The sequence below is a fragment of the Manacus vitellinus genome, unplaced genomic scaffold (genome assembly GCF_001715985.3).
Source record: "Manacus vitellinus isolate BGI_N305 unplaced genomic scaffold, ASM171598v3 scaffold_59_pilon, whole genome shotgun sequence".
NCBI lineage: Eukaryota > Metazoa > Chordata > Aves > Passeriformes > Pipridae > Manacus > Manacus vitellinus.
In genome coordinates, this window is record NW_021940681.1 from 3,174,840 (window position 1) to 3,196,260 (window position 21,421).

Consider the following 21,421-nt stretch of genomic DNA (forward strand, 5'->3'; position numbering starts at 1 on the left):
AGTTAAGTCGGAGTCTGCAGCTCAAGTAATGTGTGGTCAAATCAATAATCTGAAAACTTGGTGGTTTTCTGTAGTGTAGGACAATTCCCAGAGATTAATATAAATGTAAGAGCCTTTCTAGTGGAAGCAAACCACAGAACTGTGATTGCATTAGACATTTCAAATGGCTGTGTAAAGACTTGGCAACTACATATTTTTGAAGCACATTTATTCTTGATGCAGCTCAGTGATGAATTACTTTAAACTTGAAAATGAACTCCTCGTCCTGGTGTCAGGATGGATTGTAATCTTAAAGGTGACTTGTAAGAGAAAACAAATATTTATTTAGCTTGTGAATTTTTCCATCATATAATGGGTAAAAAGAGCACAAAGAGCACATACTTCTTGAAAGAGTCAGTGATAGTTGAAGGACTACTAAAATAAAAAGCATTTCCAAATATCAGATCTATGTAGTTCTTTGAGAGTTGTAAAATTTGCTTCTGAATCATGTTCCTTTTCTTCCATGTCCACTCTGGGGAAAAAACCCTATATTTGTTTCAGAGTTTCAGTGTCCTTTCCAGGTAAGGTACAGGAGTTTGCAATGTCTATTCCCAGGACACTTAGGGACGAGATTTGAAGTTGGCTTTGCCAGGTACAAAAAGCTGGCTGTTGAAGAAGTGGGAAATGGAAAGCTTAGGGTTAAATTTAAAATTTCTCTTCCTTCTTTGTAAGGAAGAAAGCTGCCATCATCTTGCTACTCACAAAACTCATCTTTTTCAGTTGCTGAGACTGATTTTAATCCCAGTCATGGTCCATATTTTTTTCGTACAAGTTGTTTTTTACCAAGTGACTGATAAAGTCTTGTCCCAGCATTGTTACTGTAAATTATACTTAAAACCCACATCACCTGATATGATGGCTGATTTTTGTCTGGAAGAAAAACACCCACCCTAGCATTTACATTTTTTGAGAAACAGACTATGGTGTTTTGCATATTTTCCCCTCTACCCCCATGCTTACTGCTTTTTTCCACTGATTCTATACGTGTATTTGAGGGGTTTTCATGAATCTGTGTGGAGTTAACTGGTGTACCTTGTGCTTATTAGGATAAATATTTTGTCAGCTATAATCGTGAATATCAGTAGTGAATCAGTAACTTGTGCTCATGACTTTTATTGAATTTATGGGTCACATCATTCCTAGTGTGGCATCATGGCATGGTATTTAGACAGAGCCTTTCCAGGACTGAAATGTAATCTCTGTGTGCCTTCAACCTTGGGCATATTGTGGACAGAGCTGTAGTAACAAATGTCTTGGTCTAGCCAGCTGTAAGAGTCCATAGATACATAGCTTAAATCTCCTGTGGCTGCAGCAGGTTGGGAGGACACGTGTGAAAAACAACTGTCTCAGCACGTACACTATAACCTGCTTGATTTACTGTAGTTTGCTGATGGATCTGACACTTTGACACACATCCCTTGACCAGTCATATCTGTATTGCATTTCAAGCTCTGGCACTACTGTGGAAACTAGCAGTTCTTCAGGGGTTTTGCAAGAAGTAGAAAACAGAACTGCATTTGGCTAGGTGTGGAGTAAGCAAAAAGCTCCAGTGAGTAGAGTTGCTTTTCTATTAAAATACATTCACGTTCTGTTTTGAGTGTTTTCAGTTGGCTGCAGATTTGTTGTGAAGCAGTATAATGTGGCCAGCAAGGAGAGGACTTCTGAGGTTGGTATTGGGATCAGCATATGAGGGGAAGGTCTTTGTACCAGGGTCCTGGAGTAGGATTGGTAGCAGGACTGCCATGAAAACTTCTGTCTGCTGATCTCTGGATGAAGAGGTGTGGTAGTCATCTCACTGTGAACAGCAGGAAAGATAGTACTTTTTTTTCTTCTGTTCTTAGGCTTCTTGAGCTGTGTCTCATCCTGACCAAAGACTCATGAGTTTAGAGTTGGACGGACTAATTCCTAAGCTTTGCCCTGTGCAGCCCTGGGTGGCTTGAGAAACGAATGGCGAGCATGGGGGAGTAGCGGCCAGAACATGAGCTTTGAGGACCATGCTCTAGTGTGGCAAATTAGATGAAAGTAAGTTGGTTTCTTTTCTGTCCCTGGGAGGGTCAACAAAGAATTTAAATATTGTCACTGGTTGCCTGGAAGGCAGCTGTGCCCTTCTGGTCCATTGTGGCTGGCTGACTGCAAGCTCAGACAGTACTTAAAATACAGTCCTCCCAGGATTTCCAGACTTAAGGCACCAGGGCACAGTTCTACAACAGTGATCTGCAAAATGTCTAGCTGTGCAGTTCATTCTGGTCTGTGTTGCTCCTGAGACAGTTCATTGTCTGTCAGAGCTGTATGTTTTTCCCCTATTCCAAGAATGTGGTTACAAAATACTGTGTTTCTGGCTTATTACTTTGAACACTTTTTCTGCCACCTCACAGGTCTTCCTTTTCTATCACCCAAATGCAAAACACTCACTCTTCGTAGCCTACTCCTGTCCTGTGTATCTTGTCTAGTGCAGCACTGAGACATCACCCCCATCTGCTCTGTCAAGCCTAGAGTGTTGATTTGTCATGCATTTCCAAAAAAACTCCTTCATATATTCTTCCATGTCACATCTGGCATCCAAGAGGAGTCCTAGTTAAAGGTCAACCAAGCTGACAACTTTTCTCATTCTCGATCTTCCCTTAGCACTCTCCTGTGCCAGCAGCAAGCTGGAAGATGATGAGACAGATGCTGCACAGGGAGTACCTGCAAAGCCAGCTCCAGACATGGCCCTGGAAGCGGTTGCTCAAGGGAGAAGCTGCTGAGTGTGGCAGAACTGTCCATGTTCCCCCTTCTTTGCCCATGTCAGTACGGTGTTGCTGCCCAGGAAGGAGGGCATGTGGAGGGTGGGAGAGCGCTGCCTGCCCGGGCTGGTGTGGTCTCTGCTGAGCTACTCTGCTCCTGTTCCTCCAGCAGCAGCCTCTGCTCAGTGCTCCTCAGCCTTCAGTAATGGGTGCCCTCCTAAGAAACTTTGAGCTGGGGAGTGATGCCATTGTGACAGGCTCCTTTACATGTCTCCCTCGCAGCTGGGTGAAACTCCTGGAGACCTAGATGATGAGCCCTTTGGGGCAGGGACAATGTCTCCATAACTGTGTGCCCAGTTATGGGGCATCTCATCTTTGGTAGGATGCTTCTCAAAATATGCAGGAACTCTGAAGTGTTGCTGTGGTTTAGATTTTCAGCAATACCTTCAGTACTTCCACTGCTGGTCACTATATGCTGGATTAAGCCTTGTCTTTCTGTCTTGCCATGAAAAAGCACAGTGAAATTTAAATTTGCATAAGAGGGAGCACACATTCCCTCATCAATGAGAGAAATAATGCCAGCTGTAGTTTCAGTACTAACAGCAACCAAAGCCTCCCTACAAGAGAATTCTTCTCCCTTCCACTCCCTTGGTAGACAATTTTATGAGCTTACTTTTGTCTCATTATGTTCTCTGTGCCTCAGTTGTTTGTATACTTCATAGACTCTAAAGTAGAATTATTGAATAAACTCCTCAATGTTGAATCTATGTGTTTCTCATGGAATTCACATGGAATTTTTTTTTAGTCTTTGTTTATAGAACAACATATATTGTACCCCCTCCCAGTGCTTGTACTCCCCCAGAATAGCTAGAATCCACATCTAATGCTTTTTGTTTAGCTGACTGTAATTCTCTTCTAAGCTTGGAAATATTTTTTAGCGTGGCCAAATGATATATCCAGCTCTGTTATCGATATATGTGCATCACAGCTAAGGTTCTGATTGAGAATCTGCATGGGACTGTGAATCTTCCCATTGATTTTTCCACAGGTTTTGACTGTACCTCTAATTACCTATCGTTCTCAGTGAATCTGTGCTGCTCTGTTTACTTTGCTTGATGAGATAAGGATCATTCTGTTCCTTGGAGATGTATTCCCAGGAGCCTTCCCTTTTTTTTCACCTGTGCAATGATCACTTTATATTTTAGCAACCTGATGTTAATAAGTGTTGCAGCATTTGCTGTGCCTTGGAGACAAAGCCTTTGTAGTGCAGACCCTCTGTGCCCGTGTGTCTCACATGTTCCTCTCGACCAGGGTACAAATGGGTGACTGTGGCTACCCTCGGTCTTCTGTTACACTTTTCCTTTTGTCCTGTTGATATTTTTTGCGGCTTCTTTTTGTATGTGTCTGGCTTTTCTATCCCCATTTTTTCCCAGTGGTTTCTACTCCTGGCTATGTGAATGTCACTTACTATATTACTCCTTGGTGTTTTATGGCTTATTCTTATCTCGTGGGGCACTGGACAGGCAGCCAGTCATTCTCTGTGGAGCTGAGTGGGTGCTTTGAATGTGCATTCATCTAGACAAAGATCATCAGCTCAGTCTTCCCTGACAGCCAGGAGGAAGATTACAGGAGCAGGATTTGTATCAGGATGGTTCACTGATGTAGTCACAATTCAGGCACTTGTTTATGTGAGTGTTCACAGGAACAGATGCAGCTTCCTGAGCCTGGGGAGCCAAGCAGATAGACCAAAAGAGGGATGCAAAACCAAGATCCAGTGACATGTTCCTTGCTTGTGTTTTGAACACCAGGCACTCATTCATATAATGTAACCCTCTACTCCTAGTTAACAGTCTAGGTTTTGAAACTGTATGTATTGAAGACAACTAGCTATGTGCTGATGTAGGCTGTGTGACAGCTTGCTGGAGCTCTGCAAATTTCTGTCCTGATCCCTGGACAAATGCCTCTACCTGAACAAACAAGCCAGATACCCTACTGTGCTGCCCAGGTGGAAGTGTGGCTGTGAACGTTTTATCTTCCAAATCTGCCTTTGTGATTCCACCCCAATCTACCCGTCAATGTCTGAGTGACTGCCCCATATCACAAACATAGCCTTAGCGATACCTGAGTCTTAGTATCTCCACTCAGACTTTGTAGTGACATCATTACCTTCTGGAAGGGCTGAACACATGCTGTGTGCCCCTTCTTGGTGATTTTTTTTTTTTTAGGGGAACAACGCTGCATTGTTTGCTGCTTGAAGTCATGTCTGAAAATATTTGCAGGCATTTTAGGGAGCAGCTAGGAAGTCTTTATTATATCTTGAGAAACTTGAGCTTCTGCAGAATCTGAATTTTATCTGTAGCCCACTTTAATTTATTGCATTTATGTATTGAGCTAGCTGCGTTCAGTATGTTGATTGAATAGAGAGATGATTTAAAAACATTAAATGTTCTGGAGAGAGATTAAACTGTTTTCTTGTTCAGTATTTCATATCTCTCTATCACCCATGAAAATTGAAACTGCAAATATTAATAAATTAATTGACACATTTGCTAGTCTCATTGTAATGATACAGCCAATCCACAAACAGTCATATGATGACTCATATCTTCAGTAGCAGGAGACATTTTTTTAAATGATGAGTTTATTTCATGGTATTGGGTTTTGTTTTTAATTTGTCTTCTGCTTTTTGAACATTTGGGGTTAGTATTGCTAGGCTTTCTTCTGCAGTCAGGAGGAGCAGAAGCTTAGTTTTGTACTTTATTTTTTTTTAAAGACAGGACACTTACGCTCAAGAGGAGAAAAATAGTAAAAGTTGACAGATCTACAACTTTCTCTGTATTCTTTCAGTTGTGATTCAAAGCACTTTAAAGATTCAGCTTCCTGAATTATTCAGCAATGAATAATGTTGAGGATTCTTGAAGCACGTGTGTAGTTGGCACTTCCCCCTCCCATTCTTTCACTCTTCCACTCCCACCCCCCTTTTACCAAATTCAGAAGTTTTTATAACAACATCAGCCATCGCTTTCTCAGTGTCAGTGCACCAGGACCATGGTGCTTTTGGCAGGAAACCTGAGCAGGGTAAATTCAAAAAATTTCCTTAAAGATCTTGTTGCAATTTCTTGCCCTTGTTTGATTCTAGCTATTTGTGTGGGAGGATTGTTTTCCTAATATTTTGATGGCTGTATTAGAGCTGTAGTACTTTACTAGAGCTTGATACTAATAAATCATGATGGTGTTATAAAAATCAGGATAGCCATACGTAAAAGCAGTTTGAAGTGTTGCAGAAATTCTCTCAATACTGAGTGACCAGGTGATAAAATGACAGTGAAAATGCATCACCACTGAATGCAAAGTATTTAATGTAAGAAGAAAATAACCTTCTTCCCTTCTCTACCAAAAACCCCACGAAGTATATGAGGGTAGTGAGTCAAACTTCAACTAATGCTGCTTTTGGAAAGTTGCTCCTGATAAGTCTTTGGAAGAATAAGCTCTGTGTGCAGGGGTGATTAAAGAGGCAAATAAAATGAAAGACTTTTTTCCTACCGTGCATGAATTCATCAATTTCTAGACTCGTCAGCCTGGAAAAGAGGTAAATTAGAGGTCACAGGAGAAGGCTAATGAAATCATGAGGAAAGGAAAGAAGATAAATTAGTGAATGATTGTTCACTTTCTCATAAATAAGGCATTAGAAACTATCCAATGAAATAAGTAGTAGATTTTAAGTAAATAAAAATACATTTTCCTGTAACACAGAATGGAGCTGTGGAACTCATTGCTACATCATGTTGAGTGTTAAAAGACTAGAGAAAGCCATGGAGGAGAGATTTATGGGCTGTAAAACAGAATAGTTCAATCTCAGCTTCTAGCTGAGGAGCCATAAGGTTCTAATAGTCAGCTGAAACTCTTTAAGGAAAGGAAAGGTACATCCTCTTTAAGGGTGTATCCGGAGGAAGGTAATACTGCCTTCTAATTTCTGACTCCTACCATCTTTATTTCCATGTCCCTGTGGGGCTGGTTGTTTCTGTTTGTGTGAGTCTCTGTAACTGGACAGCTTAGAGTCACAGGAACACATTCACATTCCTCATGTCTTCATATACATGTACACATTTTTCCTGGAAAGATTTTCTCTATACTTGGATTGCATCCGTTTTATTTCAGTGAAATGGGATCTCGATGCAAATTACATCGTGCAGAAAAATCTACAGTGATGCATTTAGGAAAATCTCCACTAGTTGTCACTCCATCCACATTTTAAAGCTGACTTCAAGACCAATTCAAGCTTCTGTAAGAATGATGTCCTGGGCCCCAAATAACAAATATCCATGACAAATTTTGCCATGGAGTCTTTCTGAAACGTAGTGATAGCAACAAGTTTAAGTCCAAGAGATGGCAGCCTCTGCAAGTGTTATTCTGTGGGTTTTGGCTTTCTGAATAATTACTCTTAACAGCCTGTTGTCCAGGGTCCAAGGTGGTGTGTCAACTGCTGTATGTGTACTGTGTGCTAGCTCCTCTCTGGAGAGGTGATAATCCCAATGGACAAGTTCCCTGTAGGAGAAGAAGAAGTTATAGAAGAATGAAAAGGGTGTGGCAGTACCTCATTCAGCTTCGACTTAGTTTTTGATGAATGTTTTCTAGGACAGAAGTTAGCAGGACTGAAAAGGAGAGTGGCAAAAGGGTGCCAGCAGTGATGAGGAGGAAAGGACTCTGTACAGGTGTTTTGCAGCTTATTTCCAGGATGGTTTCCTTTCTCTGGTTTCACAGCAAACAAGCACCTGGATTTTTAACTGAAAAAATGTAAACTCTTTTACAAATCCATTTTGCCTGCTTGTATTTCTTTGGTATAAGCCAGTATGAGTTTGAGAAAAGTAATAAATTTCATAAACTGGGTAAGCCTTTTTTTTTTGTTCTTCTGTCTTTAGCTCTGCCTGTCGCAGGTACGTGTTTGGAGTGCGTGTGTTTCATTGTTTGTGTAGAAGTAGTGTTGTATTGAACAAATCATGTTCTGTACCAGTTTGCTTATTGCTGTGAAGTGAGGGAGAGATGTGGCTTGTCTTGAAGAGTTTCCTGTGTGTGTAAATCACAGGAAAATGCAAACACGACACAATTCAAGCTTTTAATTTCTCATTATTTTAGCAAAATTTTTTTTTGTTGTCTTTGTTTTGATGGCTGGCAAGCCTGTCTTGAGATTTGTCTCTCCTACCAGACTTTTGTTTGGCCTGCCCCACTCCACAGAGGTGCAAGTGTAAACCTGGCTAATTATACCCGGGGATGATGCAGATCATCACTCTCAGGAGAGCTGTATCATTAGCACAGGCTCCTGTTGCTCTGTGGAATGAGAAGATGGACAAGGAATTGCCTGCTTGGCAGGCTCATAAGGGAAAAGCATTCCTGTCTCTACATGCTTTGGCCTCAGTGAGCATACATTATTTGAGGAAATAGTCAATGATGGAGTCAGTCAGCAAGAGCAGTTAGGATGTCCTGTACCCTCCTCCCACATGCTCACTTTGTAAGGACTGTCATGTGCTCTACCATGTGCACGCTGGGAGCAAGGATAAAATACACAGAGCAAAGCAGCCTGCATTATGTGGCTGCAAGGTCTGGCATATACTTGTTCCTACAAATCAATTGCTGTTTCCAGTGCTTAAGTAGTAGGAAAACTGTTTAAAAGGAAAAAACACCCCAACAACAAAAAAACCCAACAACCACCACAAAAAAAATGGCAAACTAAACCAACCAAACAAAAAAATAAAAAAACAACCAAAAAAGAAACAACCAAGAAAACTCCACAACTAAAAAAAGACAACCAAAGCGAACCACGCCCATTTTTCAGGATTTAAAGAAAATGACTTTAATATAATTAAAATTTGCTTTTTATTGTAATGAAACAGAAAGAATTTGTTTTACCATTACAATGAACAAATGATTGAAAAAGTGTTATCCTGAGTTAATGCTATAAAATTTAATGCAAAGTATTCTTCAAGCCCTTCTGTCTTTTCCTCCTGAAAAGAAAGAGGGAAAATCAGCTCAAACTGAATTACTCTCAAGGTGTTTCTTCAAGGTTAGAGAATGTTTCCTGCTCCAGCTACCCATTTCCTTTGAAATAATTATGTTTTGGAAATGCTGTGAGCCCAGACCATGAAAATGAGTGTCAAGGGAACAAAGGTCTGTTTGACACCAATGGGCAGGGCATTTATGCATTTGTATCCCAGGATTTACTGTTTTGTTTATATACTGAGAAAAGTGAGATGGGGCTATTTATTTGCATGATCGGTGTGTGCCTTTTTATCTCTATTATATCAGTCCATAATTTGATTGCTTTGTTGAAACCTATATTACACATCTTTATCTAATATTTTCTTCATTCTTTCATTTTCTAAAAGACGTTTGAAAACCATGGAGATTAGGCAATCACCTCCCCCACATCTTACATTTTAAATGTAGAGGAAAATAATAAGAAACTTCTTATTGCTCTTGTTTGCCTTTTAATTATTTTATGCTTTAATTAAGTCTCACCATTCCTCATTAAGGATATTGTTCAGGAACTGTTTTAGTAATCCTGCACAAGCAGCATCTGTGAAAGCTTTTGGTAGCTGTTGCCTTGGCAAGGAGACTTTTCACTTACATAAGCAAATAGCATGTGATGAGGTTTGCTGCTCTGCTGTCGCCTGAGGAGGCTGTGGGGCAAAAGATAGAACCCCAAATTTATATAATGCCTAGGAAAAAAGTTCCTGAGGCTGGAGCAGCCTAGTCTGGAGATAATAATTGTACTAATGAAGTGACCATTTTTATGGTTTATGCTGCTCAGAATCTCTATTATCCAATTTGATGGCATTCTTGATCCAAGCCATTTTGTAATATAAAATCAGAGGTGCCAGACAGTGACTTCCCAGGTGCTTACATCACTGTCTCCTGTGGCAGCAAAAAATCTGAGGCAGGGGTCAATGAGTTAGAATGCATGAGACAGCTTACACCTGCCTGCCTGCATGATATGAGAGGAAAGTGCTGCTGCTGAGATGAGAGCCAAGTCAGTACTCTGTGTGACACGGGTGTAATTCAACCCGGAGAGTCACCTTCAGCTCGGTCACTGACTCTTCAACTATTGCGCAAAATTTGATTCTATCACAGCTAGACCTTGAGCTCAAGTGAAAAATTCCTGGGTCAGTGTGACATAAAGTACATGCTAAATTGAACTACAGCTGAGAGTAAGTCTGAAGTGAAGCTAAGCTGCTTAACTCAATTTAAAGCTTGAGGATCACTTTGAAGAGCAGTTTGGGGTGCAGTTGAGTTTTTCAAAGGTCCATGCAGAGACAATGCCTATATAACTTGGTAGCAAGATGAGAGAAGCCTGGGAAGTGGCAATAGCATTGCATGAGGTTTTACCAGCTTGTCCAGTACGCTGGATGTTAGTTTGCAGATTAGTCAAATGAAAGTGCACCTTCGTCTACTCTAAGTAGAACGAGCCTCTGTCTCCTTGACTGACACACCCAGGGCATCCTGCTTTTGCAAAGGTTAGCGTTAGCCGTAAAATCCACGAGCGCAGCTTAGCTCAAGGCACTGCTACGTGTGTGATGCCATTTGGTTGAGTATGTCATGGTGGTCAATGTCATGTGGGGTCTCTTGCACAGAGAAGAACAGATCTGCTGTCCTTGCAGGTGTGTAGACCAAAAAGCAAGTAATGTAGCAGACTTCAGTTGAGTACAACACTGTCTCAGCCCTAGTTGACATTTTGGGTATTCAGCTGTGAATAAATGAGAGTCTGCCTATTAGTTCATCAGGGAATCTAGCAAATGAGGAAGCACAGTAATTAAAATCTTGCTGGTGTGAAATCCTATTCAAAATACTTAGCATCTGCCATCCAACAATTTTTAAATACTTAACAAGCTTTTAATTTTCTTATAAGGAGGTAAACATCAGTGTCCCCCGTTTTACAAAAGAGACTGGTATACAGAAGAGTCAGATGACTTTCCTCAGTCATATGCAATGAACCAAAGCAGAGTTCTTTGATCAGGATTTTAACAGTAATGTTGGAGATCTCCATACATGCAGTCACAGTTATTACAACTGGTAAAGCAAAGTCTTACCTGCTGTAGATGGAATATGACTTTTAGGAACTTGTCAATCAAGAAGACATCAAGTGACTTTTTCTGGAAGCATGGAACAGTCTTACAGTGTTGTGAAAGAGAAGCAGCTCTGACTGTAAGATGTTTTTTTTTCAAGAGTAAAAGAGCAGAACCAGTTGTTGATTATTAAGGAAAGAAATTTTTCCTCAATCTAGAGTATAAGGACAATTTAAAAAATACAGGTTAGAGTCTTAGGTAGCATATAAACCATATCAATATGCTGTATGAATGGCTTATTGTAGAAGTAGAATACTTGAAAGCAGACAGATCAGTAATAAAGTGTAGTTTAACCAATATTTGGTTGAAAAGAGTTGAATAATTGCTGCACATTGTAAAATATTTCAAGTGGAACCTAAAAGACTCTTTCACCTTCATGGAAATATAATTGCATTTCACATAAACTCCTGGAAACTGGTAGCCAGAACCTGCCTTAAAGCTTAGGAGGGATGCCAGGGAGAGACAATGGGGAGGGATTTGGGGGTTGTATAGCCCATATATATGTATTGACATAGACTCTGAAAGACTATAGGCAACCCTTGATGAGACTGAAAAGAGAAGAAAAATGATAAAAAACCTGAAAGAAATTTAAATTTAATCTTACACTGAAGTAGCAGGGACTTCCTTTATTCTAATATGCTTTTTTTTTGGTGTGACATTCTGCTTACAAAGCTGTACCTGGAAAATCAAATCATGCTTAGAGAAGTAATCTGGAGTTCTGCTGTGATGAGTGTATCTGAGTAAAACATTTAGTCAAAGCAGCTGACAAATATATGTATGGTTTTCCTTATTCTGAGCTCTCAGTTTGCAAAGCTCTGTTGCAACACCACTGCAAGATTCATAGAAATACCATATTTTAAACATTGTTTTCCTTTTTCTACCAGAAAGTTCATCATGAAGTCACTGAAATATAGTTTATTTATACGATGGTATCTTGTCTATTACTAATCCTGCAGATGAAATCACTGATGACATACTGCAAGTATTAACTGAACCTGAAACAAAAATAAATATAAGCCAATAAAATTCACTTATCTTTCAGCTGAAACATAGCTGGAGAGGGTGGCTGTGATTGATATCCATTTCAGGCAATACAGTAAAATTTGAAGGCTAGAAGGAGGAAGTGATAATACCCTTCTGTGAAACTTCAGGAAGACTGTAAGCACAGTGGTTTTAGTACCACAACAAGGAATTTATCCGAGATAATGCATGAAGACCCATATAGTACCTCTGTTATTATTTATGAACTGTTATTTAAGAATTTCTAAGTGGACGAATTCCAAGACTTCTGTTGTCCTGAAAGAGTTCAATCTGGCAGTCACAAGTGTGTGGTGATGATTCATCAGGTGTAGTGAGCTCAAATAAATTTTTGACAGATGCAATTAAGCTGTGCGTCTTAGCAACATTTTTCTTAGCTCCAGGTCAATGTACTCTCCATTTGTTCAGGGCTTTCTCTTAAGTGAAAAATGGTGCAAGACAGCTGTTTTAGAAATAGGACTCATTCAGAGTCAGAGGTGACAAAATACTTTTTGTTGTGGGTAATGGAAAGGCTAACCAGGATCCCCACAGCTTTGGAAGCACTGCAGCTTTATAATATGTGGGAGACTTAGAAGAAACCTTTTATTGGGGGGGGGTGTAAGTAATAATTAATCCTTCTTCCCTTAGTCCTTTATTTCTGGTAATAGAGAATAAAGTAGACATTCTTACAGCATGTGATCCCTTTATCAGGAGCTTGTTTTGTGACTAGGAATAGGAAGGAGAAGACTGTATTGCTTTGTCTGTATGCATGCTCCTCAGTGGGAGTTGTATGAAGCAAATGACTTCATACCTCATGATGGCTTCCAAGGAGTCTTCTGTGCTCTTTTGTAACAGTCCTGCAGACCAATATAAATATGCAGAAGTCAGCAAGGAACAGAGGAATGCATGTCCTTTCTGAGCCTCTGTGTCTCAGTAGACATGTTCAGGCGTTAGCAATTGATGCATTGTCTCTAGTAATTCCCTCTGCAGCCATCTAAAGGCACACAACATGATTTGGTGTTGACAATTGCAATTATTTAAAATAACTGTACTTAAAATGCCAAGCCCGTAGGAACTGTATTGATTAAGAGAGAAAAAGGCCACGTGTTTCAGGTACAGTAGATGTCGACGAGAGTAATTAATGATTTGTGTAAGTATATATTTTCTATGACTAAAGCTCATATGCTGAGAAAAAAGTGATTAGTTCTGTTTATTAAGTGTTAGTGTAGAAAAGTTGTTGAAAAAGTGATTAATGAGTTTGCACTGCACTGTTTATGAAACACATAAACATGGAAATAAGCATAGCGAATTCCAGCTTTCAAGGTCTCATTCAGTGATTCACACTATTTTGTCCTGTACTCTTCGGGTATTTCTCTAAGAATATAAATGTATTTATGTGTATATATATATATATTTATATGTGTGTAAGTAGAACAGCCTCACCTGGATTTGTAGAACAAAACAGTGCTAAAGAACCCAACCCCCATGTTTGTGTATGTTTAAGGTTGTTGACATTGGACTGGCTCTAGCTCTAGCTCTGCTGACTGCCAACAGGATGTGCTGTCTTGCACTGTCTGCTGAGATTAGTTGTCAATCTCTGTGGCTCTGGGCTGTGTTTGAATGGGAGCAGTAACTGTGTAGGTGGAGTGTTCTCAGACAGGCAGCTTGTGCTAACAGTGCCGTGTTTCTCTATGGACATTTCTACAACGTGTATCTGGACAAAGCGCAGGTGCTTGTCACTGGCTGCAGCCCTTATTGCTCAACAGCTGATGTCATCTCTGAGACAGACCAATTGCAATGTAACACAAAACTCAATTTAGTTGTTTAACTCTACTGTTTTTTTTTTAAAATTTAAATTTTTCTTCTGCAGTGTGAAGCATCCTCATTCCGTGTTGCCAGTTTTGTTTATTTTGTTAAATGTGGTATATTGCCTTAGAGCTTGCACAGGCTGCTCAGCTCAAGGAACCTGCATGAGCCTTCTGAGCCTTGGATGCTACTCTTCAGTGGTATGAACTTTTCAGTACTCTTCAGTAGACATGTCTTTATGGCGTTGTCTGTGTGAGTTCATTTATAGCATTAGTTAAAAAGAATCAAGTTTAAATTTTGGTTTTCTGGAATTTCTCCTTAATTGTCCTTAGAAATTGGCCCACCATTCTTGTTTAAAATCATTCGATGCAAAGGGATGTGGAAATAGCCATGTGGAAGGTGGAAGGCCAGCTCTCTCTGGCATTTGGAAATTCGTTGAGGAAACTGCTTCCTACTGACTGGGTGCAAAATCTAAAATTGCTGAGATTCCACAGAGGAGAACTCCATAATCTCACAAGTGTGTATAGGGAGGTATGTGACTTACAGCCTACTTTTTTGTTTCACATTTCAAAACTGAAATATTTCATTTAGATTCTGACATCTGAAGTGTAAATATAATATCTAGGAAAAGAAAGGATGGAATTTAAAATAAGGGAAAGTAATTTAAAAACAAGAGCTGAGCAAAAACCTTTTTCTTCTGGAAACCCTGTGGGGTTGTATGACTTTTACCCTGTATTTTTTTTTAGTATTGTCAGTGTTGTCTTGATTTTATGAAACACTCAGGTTTCAGCAGAAATGCTTGTACTGACGAGTTGTGGATGTTTTGAAATGCTGTGTTTTCCTGTTGCTGCTGTTGCTACAACTACATTATTGTGATGCACAGAGGCAGAATTTAGATGAGATTTTCACAGTACTAACTAGAATCCTCAAAACAGAGAACATGCCAATAAGGGTAGTGTATTTCAACACACAGAGCAGCTGATCCTGATCCTGCTGATGTCACTGACAAAACCACAGTGAACTTTTCCCAGATGAGGATTTCATTTGAATGATTTCAGGTTTTGCTTTCTCTGTAAATCTGAAGCCCTTTGTTTTTGGGGCACTTGAAGTGGCTTTGTCTGGGTTTGTTTAGGCTTTGCTTTAAATGCAAGTTTCTTGCTTCTGTTACATATCCTTGCTCTCTTTTCTATTCTGTTGGGCCTTTTTTCCTTCACTGTGGAGTCCAAATGCAACGTGTGTAAGTCAGGAGGAGGCAGGAATGATACCTAGTTTAGAAATAAATGCAAATGAAACCCCCCCTCAAGTCCACCTATTTAGTTAACTTCCTCAGCACCATGGCAGACTTGAGTCTGAAGCCTCTTCAAAGAGGTCTGCCCCACTGGGCTATACTTAAAAAAACAAAAAACAAAAATCTCTCCGGGTATCATTTCTGTATGGTGAAACACTTTGGATCTTTCCAGGAGGGGTCCCTTTCACACAAGTGTAGCCATTTCAATGTCTTTAGAGTCTGAATGCTAACAAAAATTAATAAGTCTGTTGTTTCTTATGGCTCATGTTGTTTCTGGACTTGAGTAATTTTAGCCTTGTTGAACCAGTTGAGGCTCTCTGGAAGAGAGTAGGCTCTCTTCTATCCCAAAGTTTCACATGGATTTTGTCAGTACAAGGGAGCTCTGTTTTATGTTTTAGTTTTTTTTCCTTTTCCAGAATGTTCATTGTGTTCAGGGAGAGGGCAGAATTAATACACAGCTTCACTAAAGCCAAACCACGAGCTGTGCATTCAGAACTGTGGGACAAACTAAGCTGATGCTGGTTGGAGGTAGTGCCGGGTTTGAAAGCCACATCACGATATTGGTGTGGTTGTGTCTTTACTGACGTGGCTTTGTGTGCCACATGAAAAGGCAGTGGTTTTCTAGGACTGCCTGGCTGTGTATGTCACAAGTCTGTGGACATGGGTCTTTGCTGGGTGAGTGTTCCCACACTCCTCTCCTGCATGGCACAGGCATCTCTTGGGAAACTTGTGGAAATTTCTCTGGCTAGTCATATACCCGGGAGAGGATTCCTGGCCCTTGTATTTTTTTGCTGCTGTTTCTCTTATAAGTGTATATATTCTGCACTGGCAACAGTGTCCTTCGTTTCATATGTACATATACCAGGCAGTTGTTGTTGCCTCTTATGCAGCCGTGTAGAATTACAAATTTTTGTGTATATACTCATTATTCCTAATTTCTAGCTCTGCTCTGTGAAGAGTTTGCTTATGATAAGTGACTTCAGTGTGTTTCTTGAGACTTGTTTGGAAAATGCTGTTAGAGAAGTATATTGCTAAATAGCATTCAGTGAGTTAAATGCAATTACTGGCTCTTATTATCAGAGGCACAGTTATCTAGGAACAGTTGCAAGATATCTGCTTATAACAACATATTACATATTATCTATGCTTGCTCTCTGCAAGCTCCTGAAGAGTGTCATAACATTTTGCAGCACTCATACATGATCTTAATGACCAAGTTGTTTTAGGGCAGTTCTTATGGTTAACTCTAAGATGCTTGGGCAAACACCTGGACTGTACAAATACCCTATGAAGTGTAATTATCCACCTGTATAATTGTGCAAACTTGGTGATTCCACTTGAAGGCATTATCATACCTGCCATGACATGGCTTGATGGCCTTGTGCCTGGTCAGGATCCCATTGTGCTGTGCTCCCTACAAACACACTGTAAGTGATGTTGAAGAATTTAGCATCTAGATGGGCAAGATGAAAAGGAAATATTATACTCCCTTCAGAAACAGGATTCTAAAAATGGTAGGCTTGGGTCAGATCTGTGGGAAACCGGACGCAATTCCAAGTTTCACTGTGAGGGTGAAGGCTTCTTGTCCCTTGCACAGAGCTCCTGGCTGGTGTGATATAGGCATTTCCCCCATGTGTTGTTTTATTGGTTATTTGCTTTTCCATCTTGTTACATAGCTTCTAAAAGTACTCAGCCAGATGGGCTGTTTGATTTGCTGGATGTTTCACTCTTTTATGTTTAGTTAAGTCAATACATGTCAAATTTTCATCTGTAAAGCAGAGCTAAAGCTTCCCTATTTAATACTGTGCTGTGAGGATAAATTAAGAGGTTCATTTCTTTTTTGCTGTGTCAGGAAGACAGTTAATGTGATTTAAAGATGAAAATAAATATTTCTGATCGAATTTTCCCTTCCTCCCTCTCTCCCAGTGTTACACATATACTGTGTATCTGTTGTTTTTGCTCATACCTACCCTTTTAGGATTTAAGTAACACACATTTTAAATGAATTCTCTCTTTTGGGTTGCACAGGTTAACACTGCATATTTAACTTTCTCTGACCTTGTTTCATAAATGTAAGAAGGGATGTTGCTCTTTGGAGGTGACTTATTCATATGAGTTCTTAATTATTAGAAGAGAGTTGGGCATGATAGGGATGATGTGTGACTTGAGCTCAGGAGTCAGGCTGTAGTTCCCTATGGGAAAACATACACTCTTGTGGTTAAAATCAAAGGCTGTAGATCTTGAATTCAGTCCCTGTCTTTGTGCATCCTTCAGTATCCGAAAGTCATTTAAGTGAAGAAGCTTAAATTTCCCTGTCTACCTAGGTGTTGTAAGAATAAATTAATTGATGTAGATGAGTCACTCAGAAATGCTCTGGGACTATGGGTTATTTAAAAATCTGAATTTATCACTGAGGCCAGACTTTTCTAAAGGGCTCAGCTTGGCTTGTAAGCTTATGCCAGTAGTTGTCTTACCACTGTCATTTAGGATTTGTATCACAGTTTTGCCTAGAATCCCACACGGACATCAATAATGCATTACACAAAGGCTTATTATCTAGGAGTTCTTACCCCAAAGAACTTGCAGTCAAGTCACAGGCAATAAATGGATATGAAGAACATAAGAGAACAGGGAGAACATGGCAGTGGAGTATCCTCTGTCTCTATCTGTCTGTCTGTGTCTGTCTGTCTGTCTTTTGGTCTTTCTACCTGATGAGATCTCTGATGACAGGAGGAGGCAGTGAATATATTTAACGTTGTGGTTGTGTCTTTGAACTGGGGAGGAATCTCTACAGCATCATTTTAAACAAGTGTTAAGTAGGAGAGGTAGACGTTTCAGTAGCAAATTTCCTAGCAAGATTGTTGCCAGATTAGTGTGCACTCCAAGGTATATTTCTGCCCTAAATTGAATTATTTTAGCTTTCAGCAAATGCCTGATAATATAGTGATCTGTACTTGGAAGATTTGCTCTTTATATTAGTGTTGTATTGCATTCAGTGTTGAGGCTAGACAGAGCCACTCATCTTTACCTCGTGGTCCCACATGGACTCACTTAGCTTAGTCATGAGTGGGCAATTAAATAAGAAGAGACCTTGCCAGCTCCAGGCATTAATATACATCTTGGTGCTTGTAATACATTTACATGGTTCCCCCAGGTCTGTCTGGACTTAAAATCATCTGGGATATTGACTGCTCGCTTTTGCTTTGTAGTTCTCTGAATCAGAATTTAGGCCAGGAGATAGCCAGCAGTAAGTTTTCTGACAGGCACTCAGTGAGCATAGGCACTTGCCCACCTTGATGTGCATAGGCACTGCCTCAAGTAATACTAAACATTTTGCTGGGGAAACAGGGGCTCCTTCTTAGCAGGCAGCAGATTTTGCTCTCCAATTTCTTCTCCTCAGATGCATTTTACCTTTAAATGGCTTATAGTTATCACAGCTGATACAAGGCCTTCATGAACAGATTTGGTGATCTTTTTATGTAGAAAGAGCACATACCTGCATCATAGGGCTCTGAATGAATGAGTAGTCAGTGTGTCTGCTTCTCACAGGGATTTTATTAAGAGGTTCTTTCTAATTTCTTTACCCTAATCATCTGGAGATGCGTTAAGGATATAAGTAGTAGTGTGATCGTAAAGCAGGCATGATCCACTGGTTAAGATGGCTCATGTTATATGTATAAGCTTTTGCTGATGATCTTGTGGAAGGTCCATGACCTGAATGAAGCTTGGAGTTTGATTTACCCTGGAGAAACATCTTACAGAAGGAAAGAAAGACAAGATGTAGACCTGCTGGAACAGAATAGCAAAGAGATGCTGTTTGTGCTCTGTTTTTCCTGACAACCAGCAGTTTTCTGTATTGAGGTTGGTGAGCTACTGCCTGTAAACTTCAGTAAATTGTCTATATAAAATCACACAGAAGCAGGAAAGGATGCATGGCTGGAATCTGGTATGTGTTGTTTTGGGTTTTTTCTCCTGCTGCCTTAGAAAATGCTTTTTCGATTTCAAAGTTAGGCAGAACTCTTCCATTCATTTCTGTTTCCGCACTGTTGTATTACTACAAATAAATAAATGCTGGGGCATAATTTTATCAGTAGTCTGCACTGGGAGGTGGGGACTTCAGCCTTCGTTCTTCCAAGCAGGTGGACATTTTACTGGCTTTAATCAGGAAAATTGTCCAACTGCTGCAGAGCCTCAAAGCAGTTGTCATTTCTTGGACTTCTTCCTGTCCTTCCTTTTTCCCTTCCCTCCACAGGAAGCACCAAGGTAGTGTCCACCAGAACAGCTGTTAATGTTACCAGGTACTTGCAGCTCTAGTGCAGATATGTTGTGAAATCCAAAATAAGCTTAAGAGAGAATGTTAGCAGAATCAAATGTTGTCAGAGGCTGATGTCTCTGTAGCTATCTAAAGGGAATTCAGACTGAAAGTGTTTATTTTGACAGCAAGTGACATGGATGCTGTGACGAAGTTTTGTTAAGGTGACTTCTATTATACAAAATGATTGGTGTGCATTTCCTTGCTTCAAATGATGAATGTTGGTGCAGTGGCAGAAGCTGCCTGCCCTATATCTTCATTGATCTTCTGGTTTTAGATGTGTTTGAAGAACCAATTTATGTCAGGCTGCAACCAGTTACAGACCAGTTGGTCGTGACAGTAGGAGACTGGAGGGATGATGGCAGCTAGGGCTGGGCAGCCAGTGTGTTTTTCAAATGCAGCTTTCATCAGTATGTGGTTGGATATTTTCTTCGAGTGGCTGGCACAGCCACTCAGTATCTCTTTGGGCTCAGTTTTGTCCTCATGTGTATGTGAACCATCTATAGTGCAGTTGGTGAGTTGTGTATGTATGTGAAGACAGAAATTAATTCAGTCTTGTGCTAAAGTGAGAGCTTTTGATGAGAGAGTCAAATGGCCTCAGTTGCTTTCTATTTTATTACCTAAACAACTGTGACCTTGCTATGCTGCTTGCCATCTTCCCCTCACCATCTTTCCCTTCTGTACGTTTCAGGTGAGCGCTAATACAAGTACTGCAACCATCTGTTAGAGCTTTGGGGTAACTCAGAAACTGCAATGTTAATATGAGGCAGAGCATCAAAGTCTGGAAACATTCCCAACTGATGAAAGATTTATGTGTGTGCGTGTTTGTGTGTATATATGTATATAGCTTGACTTGTTGATACTTTTTTTTTTTAATTCTATTTGGACACTGAACACAGAATATCTTCTATTTCTGATACTGCAGAGACAATATTTACTGCTGAAACTTTTATGGTGACAGTCCCTCAGTAGTACACGTTTCAGAGTATTGCTTTGCTGCTGAATACAATCTTTCAAGTCTTTTTTGTAACAATGACAATAATACTTCCCCTTTTTTTCACTTGGGTCCATTGTGCTTGAGATCAGCTACAACCTCGTCAGCAGGTCAGAAATACTCTGCCTTACTTGTATTGATAGATGGAAGAGAGGGGAGGATCCTGGCATGGGGAGAATAGTCTGCCGTTAGTAAATGGATACAAATTATTGAAGCCTTTGCTTTTTTTCCTGGTGACATTTTATTTTGTCATTTCCTAAAGGAAGGTTTATTGTCTGTATGCAAATTGTCAGGCCCAGTCAGTGCTTTTCAAGCACTGTTTTGTTACACAATTCTGAATCCCAGAGAAGAAGTTCTGCTGGTGTGTGTGCACTGCTGCAGCAGAGGTTCAGAGGGAAGGAGGGGGTGCTGACCCTCACTCAGTTGCAGCATAGGAGGCTGTAGCCAGTTGTCTCTTTCTGGAGAGTGAAGATTGAATACTACTGCTGGTGTGAGTCTGTATAAGATTGATGCTCAAGACTATATTTCTGTATTTGTTTTATCATGCAGTTTCTCGGCCCTGGCTCCCCAGGACTCATCCTTTTTTCTCTCAGCTAAGCTTCAATATGGTCTGTACCCATGGGTCTGCTTTCCTCTCGTGACCAGTCTTGTTACTGGCCATAGAGGGTCTTGGCACTAAACAAGCCTATGAATGTGTGGAGGGCAGGGACTTGCTATGTGCTGCACCTTTTTGTAATGGGTGATCTCAAGTGAAAGTGCTATCATGCTGATGCTGGGTAAATGGGATTTTTGTGACTGACCCATAAATGAATTGTCCCCTAATTCAACAGAGATACAAATAAATGATGTAAGTTATATCTAAAATGTGCAGGAAATATTTTATGTAATTAATTAATGTGTAATGTAATTTGAAGAGTTAAAGATAGTTTTCTGCCTTTATATTCCTTCTGAAAATTTACAACAAAAGAGGCTTCTTGCCCACTGTCCTCTGAGTATTTGGCTTTGAATATTCATCCAGCCAATCTTCCTGATTGACTGAGAATCCCAGGTGGCTGCATATGCGTTAACACCAATAACTGCAGCAGGTTTCCTAAAGTCTGATACTGCCTGTCTTTACTTGCAGCT

At 40.2% G+C, this 21,421-nt stretch overlaps 1 protein-coding gene across 2 annotated transcripts in view; it reads left to right on the forward strand.

The window, feature by feature from the left end:
* Window positions 1-21,421, forward strand: part of TSPAN4 (tetraspanin 4) — a 355,775-nt gene that overhangs the window by 15,642 nt on the left and 318,712 nt on the right. Inside the window, exon 1 of one of the 2 annotated variants that reach the window (XM_018082064.2) lies at window positions 20,383-20,406. The exons of the other annotated variant lie outside the window; for it this stretch is intronic. The gene's annotated coding sequence lies outside the window, so the exon portion shown is untranslated. Of the gene's footprint in view, window positions 1-20,382; window positions 20,407-21,421 lie in introns of those variants that run through there. 2 annotated transcript variants of the gene reach the window in all.